The sequence below is a fragment of the Hylobates moloch genome, unplaced genomic scaffold (assembly GCF_009828535.3).
Source record: "Hylobates moloch isolate HMO894 unplaced genomic scaffold, HMol_V3 SCAFFOLD_12, whole genome shotgun sequence".
In the NCBI taxonomy this organism is placed as follows: Eukaryota; Metazoa; Chordata; class Mammalia; order Primates; family Hylobatidae; genus Hylobates; species Hylobates moloch.
Window position 1 is genome coordinate 8,028,114 of NW_026652287.1, and position 10,652 is coordinate 8,038,765.

The window sequence follows — 10,652 nt, forward strand, 5'->3', positions numbered from 1 at the left end:
TCAGGAAGAGCACCTGAGCCCTGGGGGTGCCACCTTTCGAGGGTGGGAAGATGCCCAAGAAGCAGGCAGAGGATGAGAGGGAGCCCAGGGAGATGGGAGGGAAATCTGAGCTCACGCCTCCAGCTGCGCATTCATCCAAGCCGGGCGGGCGCAGCAGGAACCCCAGGCCCCCACTGCAGCTCCCCAGGGCAGGATCCACATCAGGCCTCGGTCACCCCTCCCCATTTAGCCTTCGGGGCAGTCTCTCTCCCCTGTCCCTGAGGGAGACTCACTTGGCTTCCTGTCTGTCCTCTGGCACCTTCTACATGCCTCTTCCACTTCCTGCAAAATCCTGAAAGGACGGAAGGAAGTTATGGACCCTGGCAGAGTGAGGAAGGGAGCTGTGCCCAGGGCCTGGGGCCCAGGCTTAGGGAGAAGGGATGGCAGCCACAGCAGCAGCAGCAGCACCAGCCTGGAACTTCCCTCTTTACCCTGTGGGCAGGGCCAGGCCAGGGGGCTTGGGATGGGGAAGGCAGAGTGCGATGTTCCCTCCTGCTATGCCGGCTGCCCAGTCTCCTGCCACCTTTAGAAAGGCCAGAAGCTTACTGGGGCCAGGAATGCTGGGCAGGGGCTGCTGTGATCAGAGAAAGACCCAGCGTGGCCAGATCCTAATTTCTGCAAGAGAAGCCTCCTTCCTTCCTCCCTCCCTCCTATCTCTTTCTACTTTCCTTTCCCTCCCCTCCCCTCCCCTCCCTTCCCCTCCCCTCCCCTCCCTTCCCCTCCCTTCCCTTCCCTTCCCCTCCCGTCCCCTCCCTTCCACTCCATTCCCCTTCCCTCCTCTCCCCTCTCCCCTCCCCTCCCTTCCCTTCCCTTCCTTCCCTTCCTTCCCTTCCTTCCCTCCTCCCTCCCTCCTTCCTCCCTCCCTCCCTCCTTCCTCCCTCCCTCTCTCCCTCCTGCCTACCTCCTTCTACTTTCCCTTCCCTTCCCTTCCCTTCTCCTTCCTTCCTCCCTCCCTCCCTCCTTCCTCCTTCCCTCTTTCCCTCCCTCCTACCTCCTTCCCCTTCCTTCCTTCCTTCTAAATTGTGGTAAATATACATAATATAAAATCAACCATTTTACCATTTTAAAGTATTCCGTTCACTGACGTTAGGTACCTTCACGATGCCACATAAACACCACTGCTATCTAGTTCCAGAACATTGTCACTTCCCCAAAATGCCCTCATGCCCATGAACAGTCACTCCCTCATCCCCAGCCGCTGGTAGCCGTGAATCTCCTTTCTGTCTCTATGGGTTCACCTATTCTGCACATTTCATGTACATGGAATCATGCGGGGTGTGGCCTTTGTGTTTGGCTTCTTTCACTCATCATGTTTTTGAGGATCATGTGTGTCGTAGCATGGGTCAGTGTTGCATTCCTTTTTGTGGCTGAATCATATCCCATTGTGTGGCTGGACTTCAATCTGTGTGTCCATTCATTCCTCCATGGACATTTCCCTTCCGCCATGGTGAATAATGCTGCCATGATCCTTGAGGAATGAGTAACTGTTTGAGGCCCTGTTATCAGTTCTCTTGGATATATACCCAGGAGGAGTGGAATTCCTGGATACGGTGATTCTATATTTCAATTTTCAAAGAGCAGCCACACTTATTCCCACAGTGGCCGTGCCGTTTTACAATCCCACCAGAAATGCACAAAGCTTCCCGTTTCTCCACATCTTCACCAACACTCGTTATTTTCCCTTTTAAAAAGAATTAAGCTGGGTGCGGCGGCTCATGGCTGTAACCCCAGCACTTTGGGAGGCTAAGGTGGGCAGATCACAAGGTCAAGAGATTGAGACCATCCTGGCCAACATGGTGGAACCCCGTCTCTACTAAAAATACAAAAATTAGCTGGGCGTGGTGGCACACGCCTGTAGTCCCAGCTACTTGGGAGGCTGAGGCAGAAGACTCTCTTGAACCTGGGAGGCAGAGGTTGCAGTGAGTCGAGATCGCACCACTGCACTCCAACCTGGCGACAGATCGAGACTCATTCTCAAATAAATAGATAAAAAGAATTAAAGCCACCCGAGTGGGCACGAAGTGCTATCTCATTGAGGTTTTGATTAGCATTTCTGTAATAACTAATGCAGCTGGACAGCTTTTTGTGTGCTTCTTGGCCATCGGTATGTGGGAGAGGCCACATATGTTCACCTACTATAGCCTGATGTTTATTTTTTTTATTTTTATTTTTTTTGAGACGGAGTCTCGCTCTGTGGCCCAGGCTGGAGTGCAGTGGCGCAATCTCGGCTCACTGCAAGCTCCGCCTCCCGGGTTCACGCCATTCTCCTGCCTCAGCCTCTCCGAGTAGCTGGGACTACAGGCGCCCTCCACTACGCCCGGCTAATTTTTTTTTTTTTTTGTATTTTTAGTAGAGACAGGGTTTCACGGTGGTCTCGATCTCCTGACCTCGTGATCCGCCCACCTCGGCCTCCCAAAGTGCTGGGATTACAAGCGTGAGCCACTGCGCCCGGCCTATAGCCTGATGTTTAAATCCTCATGTGGGGTGCATGAACCCATCCATGAGCTGAACCTTGGGGCCCACCAGACCTGGGTTCAGATCGTATTTGCTTCCTCCACTCCTGCTCTGGGTAACCCGGGCCACGCTGCTGTATTTTTCTGAGTCTCTGTTTCCTCACTGTTGATGGTGGCTGACAGGACAGGGCTGAGAGAGTTTCCTTGTGTCAAGCACTTAGCCCAGCACCAACTCGTAGTGAGCACTTCCAAACTATTGTTGTTCCCGGCACATCCTTCCTGGGCCACCTATGGGAACTCCCCATTGACACTGAGCAGAGCGCTCACTTGAGTCCTCCCCCAACCAGCCTTTAGGGTGGAGTTCTTGGAATGCGGTCATTGTGAGCAGATTTTCCTTTTGGTGTGGAAGGAAACTACCGAAAGTCTTCTACAGTCCAGGCAATGGAAGAATTCATACTGTGGGCCCTGCCCTCAGAGAAAGATCCTAGGAAAGATAATGACAGCTGAGCTTTGTTGACAGCTGGGCTTTGCACACACTGGGCTTTGCACACATTGACTCATTTTATTCTCACCACAACCCCATGAACCAGGTCCTGCTACTATACGCATTTTACAGATAAGGAAACTGAAGCCCAGAGAGCTACTCATAGGGAATATGGCAGAGCTAGGATTTGAACCCAGGCCATTTACTGCCCAAGCAATTATTCCCTGCTTTCTTGCTGTGGGAACCCTGATTTCAGTGAGAGGCCTGTGCCTCTCCAGGGGACTCAGGAAAGTGGGACACATCTTTAGCTCTAGGGGAATATCCAGATTGGTCCCAGGCCATTGATGTCATTCTGTTTCCTTTGCCAGAGACTAGTCAAGCTGTGGGCATGGGACCCAATTCTGGCCAATGAGATACGAGTAAAGGGCTGCAGTGGGCTTTGGGGAAAGGGCTCTTGTTCTTCATGCACTGAATGTTGTGCCTGGATATATTAGCTGGAGCAGTGGCAGCTATTTTGTGGTCATGAGGAAATTTGGGATGAGAACCAATCTGAGGGGAGGAAACCAGAAAGATGGAAAGAACCAGGAGATCCCTGACAGTGGCACTCAATCTAACCAAACCCAGAACCACCTTTCCTCCTAATTTCTTGCTATGTGAAATGATAAATGACCTCATTGCTTAAGTTGATTTGAGCTGAGGTTTCTGTGACTTGCCTCATAATGGATGTGATTGAGTGACTATGAGCGTTGTGCAGACAGGGAAGTTCTCCTGGCTTGGTGGCCACTGTATCCCTGGTGCCTGAAACATTACCTGGTACAAAATAGGCGCTCAATTAAGATGAACTGATGAGGCAGTGGCTGGAGCCCCCAAATGCAGGTTCAGACAATATGCATGGGAAAAGTGAGAATCCTGAAATGATGGCAACTGCAGGCTTTGAAGTTGGACAGACTGGGTTCGAAGCCAGTGCTCCCTTCTTGAGTCAGGTGGTCTCAAGCTTTCTCTCTGGCTTCTCACCTTTGTTTTCTTATGCATGAGACGGATCTGCTGGGTGGAATAATAGCCCCAGAGATGTCCCCATCCTAATCCCTAGAATCTGTGAATCTGCTACCTTACATGGCAAAGGGGCTTTGCAGATGTGATTAAGTAAAGGATTTTGAGATGGGAGATGATCCTGGATTATCTGGGTGGGCCCAGTGTAATCACAAGCTTCCTTCTGAGAGGGAGTCAGGAGGTCAGAGTTGGGGAGGAGATGCAGCGATGGAAGAAGAGATTGGAGTGAGGCGAGGCCACCAGCCTCTGGCAGCTGGAAAAGGTGAGGAAATAGATTTCTCCCTCAGATCCTCTAAGAGGAACACAGCCCTGCTGGCACCTTGATTCTATCTCTCCAGGAGGCACTTCAGACTGCTGACCTCCAGAACTGTAAGGTAATGAATCTGTAGTGTTTTCAGCCACCACGTTTTGCTTAATTCATTACAGCAGCGACAGGAGAGTAATACCATGGGGCTGATAATCGTGTCTCCTTCCAAAGGTTCTTGCAGATTTCAGAAGTCTGAGCATGAACTGGGCAGGCTGGAATAGCCCAGGCAGCCTTTGCAGTGATTAGCTAGTCTCAGTACCAGTTCTGCCTTTGCCAGGAAGTCTTCCCGGGTTTCTCCCTGCCCATGCCCATACCTCCCCTTGCGGCTGACATCTATATGGCCTGGCACTGTGTTAAGGCTTTACACCCAGGATCCCATTTAATTCTAACAGCCACCCCGTGAGGAAGGGGCTCACAGTACACCCATATAACAGAAAGGAAACTGAGGTATGGGGAAGGCAGGAAAGATCATGGGATGCGTGGCTTTGGAGAGGCCGCGTTGGAGGCTCCCAGGCCTGATCCACCTGCATCACGCACCCTTCATTGGCTTGACTTGGCCCCCAGAGGCCCTAAGAGCAGGATGCACTCCAAGGCTACAGTGTGTGCCTTTCCACAAAGAGCTTCGAAGGGCTCGCGGGGACATGCGTGGAATTTTTCTTCCACAGTGCTGCCGGAGCAAATTGGTTTACAGGCACAAACGGGCTCCCTTCCCTTTTCCCTGCCCAGGCTTGTCTCGGCCCAGCCCTGCAGGCCTCTCCTCCTGGGGCCTGGGACACTGGATTCCCTACATCTCACCTGCTGACCCTCCACAGCGCCCATTTCCTCCACCCCCTGCAGTGCCCCGGCCTTGGCACTCGTCATTTCTCATTGCCACAAGACCTCCCACCCGGCCTCCCTGCCTCTCAGGGATCCCCATTCGGAAACACGCCCCAGACCTGCCCACGGTCCTGCTGAAACCCGTCAGGGCCTCCCTGTGCTTGCAGGGGAAGGGCGGTCTCCGTGTTACCGCTTGCGAGGACACACGTGTTAGCGGAGCTCGTGCATCCTACCTGAGGGCCTTTGCACTTGCCACGGCCCCTGCCCCAAATATCCTTTCTGCGGACATCCTCGTGGCTGGCACTATCTTTCATTCAGGTCTGTGCCCCATTGTCACCTCCCCCAAGAGGCCTTCCCGAGCCACCCTCTGCTTTACTCTCCTCTCAACACCACCTGAAACAACAGCACGCCATTACACATTAATTTGATTTCTTATGCTTTCGGCCAGGGAGGGAGTCCAGCCCCATTTTACAGATGAGGAAAACTGAGGCTCAAAGAGATCAAGTGACTTGCCCCTCCTCACGCTCCAGCCACACCGGTGTTCTATCCATTCTTCACACACATCGAGTCACTTCCCATGGTGTGGCCTTTGTATCTGCTGTTTCTCCCACCTAGAATGCTGTTCCCTCATCCCCGGCCGCCTCTGTCTTAAATGTCACCTCCTCAGGGAGACCCTCCTGGATCACCTAATCTCAAACCTGTCCTCCCCATGCCCTCCGGCACTCCTGGCCCCTATGCTTTTGGGCCCCCATCGCCAGCCTTGATGATGCTTCCTTCCTTTGCTTGTGTGATTCGTGACTCCCTCAATCTTGCAGGGAAGAGGGTCTGCCCTGGGTGTTTGGAGGGCTTCCCGCAGGGTGCTACGGGGCCTGAGCAGTTGAGGTGGAGCCTCCTGGCAGAATGCTCAGTGATGTCACAGGCCTGGGCTACCAGGGAGCTGCTGCCCCACCCCAGGTGGGAAGGCACCCTCCAAATGAGACTCTGTCCCCATAGTGTCTGCCTCCCTGCTGCAGTCCACCCGGCCCAGTGGCTGCTGCAGACCCTCTCTCCACCCCATGGACTTGGTCCTGAATTTGAGTGTGATAAATGGGTTGCTGGACCCAGAATCCATACAGAGCCCTAGCTGCAAGGGATCCTGGAAACATGGTTGTTGGCTTCTGCCGTTCAGGAAGATGGACCAGGAGGAGTGGGAGACACATGCAGCAGGCCCAGCCAGGCATCTCCCACTCTGCCCTCCAGAGAGCTGCCTCCGTGTTGAGTCTCGTTCACTGTGGGACCCCAGGACCAATAGAAAACATGTTTGTTGAGTGACTCAATGAGATAGCAGAGTTTGGAGGTGAACCCAGATCTGTCAGATTTGAATCTCTGGATCCTTTCCGTTTTAACTTGCTAGAGGGAACTTCCACCTGGGATTTTAGAGCCCTGTCAACTTTTCACGTGCAATGCTGGGCTTACAATAATTCTGGCAGGCACCAGAGAGGCCTGGAGGACCCTTCTGAGTCAGGGAGACCAGCACCATTCATTTTTAAAATGAGAGATCCAGTATGACTGGCTCGGTCAGGCAGAAGCCAGAGGGAACCCAGGAGGGACACACAAGCTCAGTTCTAAGACTGCAGGTCTCACCTGCTGTGGACGGGCCTTTGGGGTCTGATCTCCCCTTGGCCCAGGTCTGAGCGGGGTGGTTTGGGCCAGGGCTGCTTTAGAGTTGGATGCAGCAACAGTCACCGCTGCAGTGCAGAATCTTTCACCATCTCTGTGTGCGTCCGTGCACGTCTACGCCCTGGGAAGAAGGGATGGGGCAGGGGTTGGCTTTCCAGGCCCAAGCAGGGGGTGAGGCCACCCAGGGGCTAATTCCTAACATTCTCAGGGAGGCTGAGAAGGAGCAAATGTGGGGCAAAGATGCTGGAAAGGAGACCTCCTTGAATCTCGAAAGACTCCAGAAGTGCACGCAGGGATGTCCAAAACCAGATGTCCAAGCTGAAAAACAAAGCAAGAAAGCATTTTCCATTTGTAAACATTTCACACAGGACATGGTCAGAGCAAGTGACCCTCTGCCTCAACCCCCATTTCCCAGGGTGTCCCCTGCACCTGCCCTTGTCACATCCTCCCCCAGCCCCCACCCAGAGGCAACCTGTGCTGTCAATTTGTCCTTTGTCCTACCCAACCTCTCCCTGGCTCTTGCCATGTGTCCCTCCCTGAACTGCCCACTCCATCCACTGTTCTCACACGGGCCTCTTTGCTGTTCCTGGAATACACCAGGCACATTCCCACCTCAGGGCCTTTGCACTGGTGGCTCCCTCTGCCTGTTGCGCTTTCTCCCCGTTACTTCCCTGACCTCCCACACCTGTACACACTACCTTCCTTTCCTGATTTATTCATTATCTTTTTGAGACTGAGTCTCGCTCTGTCACGCAGGCTGGAGTGCAGTGGTGCAATCGTGGCTCACTGCAACCTCTGCCTCCCAGGTTGGAGCGATTCTCCTTCCTCAGCCTCCCAAGTAGCTGGGATTTCAGGCGCCTACTACCATGCCCAGCTAATTTTTGTATTTTTGGTACAGAGGTGGTTTCACCATGTTGGCCGGGCTGGTCTGGAACTCCTGACCTCAGGTGATCCACCCACCTCGGCCTCCCAAGGTGCTGGGATTCCAGGAGTGAGTCACAGTGCCCGGCCTTCCTTTCTGGGTTTATTTCTCGCCGAGCACTTACCACCTTCTAGTCCAGGGAATGATATATTTACTGAGTTTTAATTATGCATCCATCTCTTTAGAATGTCAGCTCCATGGAGGCAGAGACTGCCTATCTCATTCACTGCTATATCTCACACACCTAGTGTGGTGCCTCGCACACAAGGAATTAATCTCCTTGCAGAAGTCTTCATGCATATAAGATATGGTATCAATCTAAGTGTCCATCAATGAAGGATTGAATAAAGAAAGTGTGGTACCTATACACCATGGAACACTATTTAGTTATAAGAAAGAATGAAATCCTGTCTTTTGCAGCAATGTGGATAGAACTGGAGTCCATTATCCTAAGTGAAACGACTCAGGCACAGAAAGACAAATACTGGCCGGGCGCAGTGGGCCGTGCCTGGAATCCCAGGCACTTTGGGAGGCCAAGGTGGGCAGATTGGTTGAGGCCAGGAGTTCGAGACCAGCCTGGCCAACATGGTGAAACCTGTCTCTACTAAAAATACAAAAATTAGCTGGGCATAGTGGTGTCCCAGCTACTCGGGAGGCTGAGGCAGGAGAATCACTTGAACCTGGGAGGTGGAGGTTGCAGTGAACCAAGATCATGCCACTGAACTCCAGCCTGAATGACAGAGCGAGATTCTGTCTCAAAAAAAAAAAAAACAAATACTGCATGTTTTCACTTACAAGTGGGAGCTAAATAATGTGTACACATGGAAGCAGAGTGTGGAATGATGGAATTGGAGACTGAGAGGTGTGGCGACATGGGAGGGGGTTAGATGGCAGGAGGTTGCTTGGTGGACACAAGGTGCATGGCACCCGTGATGGGTGCATCCTAACGCCTTGCCTTCACCACAGTGCAATATAACAATGTAGCAACATTGCACTTGTACCCCATTAATATATGCAAAAAAGTATCATGCATAGCCCGGCAGCCTAAGCACACTTACCCCTCCCCGCTTTTCTGCACAAAAGGTACCACACTGCACACCCAGCACTGCACGTGCTTTTGCGCTAAACAATGTATCTGGGAGGTCTGCCCCCACGGGAACAGAAGGTACAGCTTGTTCTCAGGCTTGTTCACAGCTGCTGGCTGTCCCATTGGAGAGATGGCAGGCTCCACCTAGCCAGCCCCACCACGGCCATTCAGGAGAGCAAGACTGCAGGGACCATGTCATCCTCGCTGGATCGCTCCCCTTGATGGGGCCCTCCTGTGCTCCCACCCCCGGTGCCTGAGAGCAAAGACTCAAGCAGATGCCCTGGTGGGACAACACCCCAGAAACGAGGGGGAACCCCTGGGAGAAAGCGAGCTGTTGATCTTCAGAGATCATCGCGCCTATCAGAGGGGGGCCTGAGTTTGTTCCCAGCTCCAATCTTTCTGAAACGTAAACAGTGTCTTAACTAAAGGAGCAGAGGAAGCTGGGGGTGACATTGCAGTTTCTTGCAGCAAGGTGAGTGGGGGCTGGCTGGGGACTCTGAGTGACATCCTCAGTGAGGTTTCTGCAGGACTGTGAGATCAGAAGGGCCTCTGTGCAGGGCCAAGAGATCCTGTCCCCTGCCAATCCCCCAAAGTGAACTTTCACTTTGCTTTGAATGCCTGCGTGTTTTTCTTGTTTTCTTAGCCTTTAAAGGGCTGACTTCAAGGCCTGATTCTTTATGTCCAGGGAGGGTCCTTGCTTAGCACATGAGGTTGATGATAACTTACTTTTTCGAGCGCCAACTACCTGTGGCTACAAAGGGTGGTCTCCTTCACTGCTTAATCCCACCATGCCCAGCAACAGTAGGTGCTTAATAACTACATATTGAATAAAACTGTGGGCCAGACACTGTGGCGCATGCCTGTAATCTCAGCACTTTGGGAGGCCGAGGTGGGTAGATCACCTGAGGTCAGGAGTTTGAGACCAGCCTGGCCAACATAGTGAAACCCCATCTCTACTAAAAATACAAGAATTAGCCAGGTGTGGTGGCACAGGCCTGTAGTCCCAGCTACCAGGGAGGCTGAGGCAGAGGAATCGCTTGAACCCCGGAGGCAGAGGTTGCGGTGAGCCGAGATTGCGCCACTGCACTCCAGCCTGGGTGACAGAGCGAGACTCCATCTCAAAAACAAAAAACAAAAAGCAAAAAAACAAAAAACTGTGATGCCGTCACTGAAACCAGGCTTCTCCTCCTCCTGCATAGCTTGGCCCCAGGAACGCTCTTCATTTGGGTGTCTTTTGGGTTGTCGCTGACAGTGTGACACAGGCCTCTTGACTGTGCTCCGTGACAGCCAGCCCAGGGCTCTTGAGGTGGCAATTTTGCTCCATTGATGTATTGCACTGTGGTGAAGTCAGGGCCTTCAGTGCACCTTCTTGCCTACATTTTTGGAAGAGGGTCCCTTTACCATTGAGGAAGGTTCTGACTTCCCAACCCTACTGATCCTTTCATGTTGGGTGGGAACCACCCACAGCTGAGTGGAAAACTGACTTGGGGAACTAATGCTTTGCAGGGGTCACAAACAGGCCTGCTCCAGGTGATCATCCACCCTCTTCCCTGCAGAGGCATTTAGTATTTCGTTTGCTGGCTTTTGTGTTTTTTTTTTTTTTTTTTGAGACAGAGTCTCGCTCTGTCACCCAGGCTGGAGTGCAGTGGCACGATCTCGGCTCACTGCAAGCTCCGCCTCCCAGGTTCACGCCATTCTCCTGCCTCAGCCTCCCAAGTAGCTGGGACTACAGGCGTCTGCCACCACACCTGGCTAATTTTTTGTATTTTTAGTAGAGACGGGATTTCACCGTGTTAGCCAGGATGGTTTCTATCTCCTGACCTCGTGATCCGCCC

The 10,652-nt window shown here is 52.6% G+C and overlaps 1 long non-coding RNA gene across 1 annotated transcript; it reads right to left on the reverse strand.

Annotated features, from left to right (window-relative positions):
- Positions 1-277: 277 nt before the first annotated feature.
- Positions 278-5,990, reverse strand: LOC131380887 (uncharacterized). Its single transcript, XR_009209156.1, has 3 exons — positions 5,848-5,990; positions 5,383-5,542; positions 278-331 (listed from the first exon to the last, which is right to left on the reverse strand). It is a non-coding gene; the product is annotated as an uncharacterized LOC131380887 (long non-coding RNA).
- Between the last annotated feature and the right edge of the window lie 4,662 nt (positions 5,991-10,652).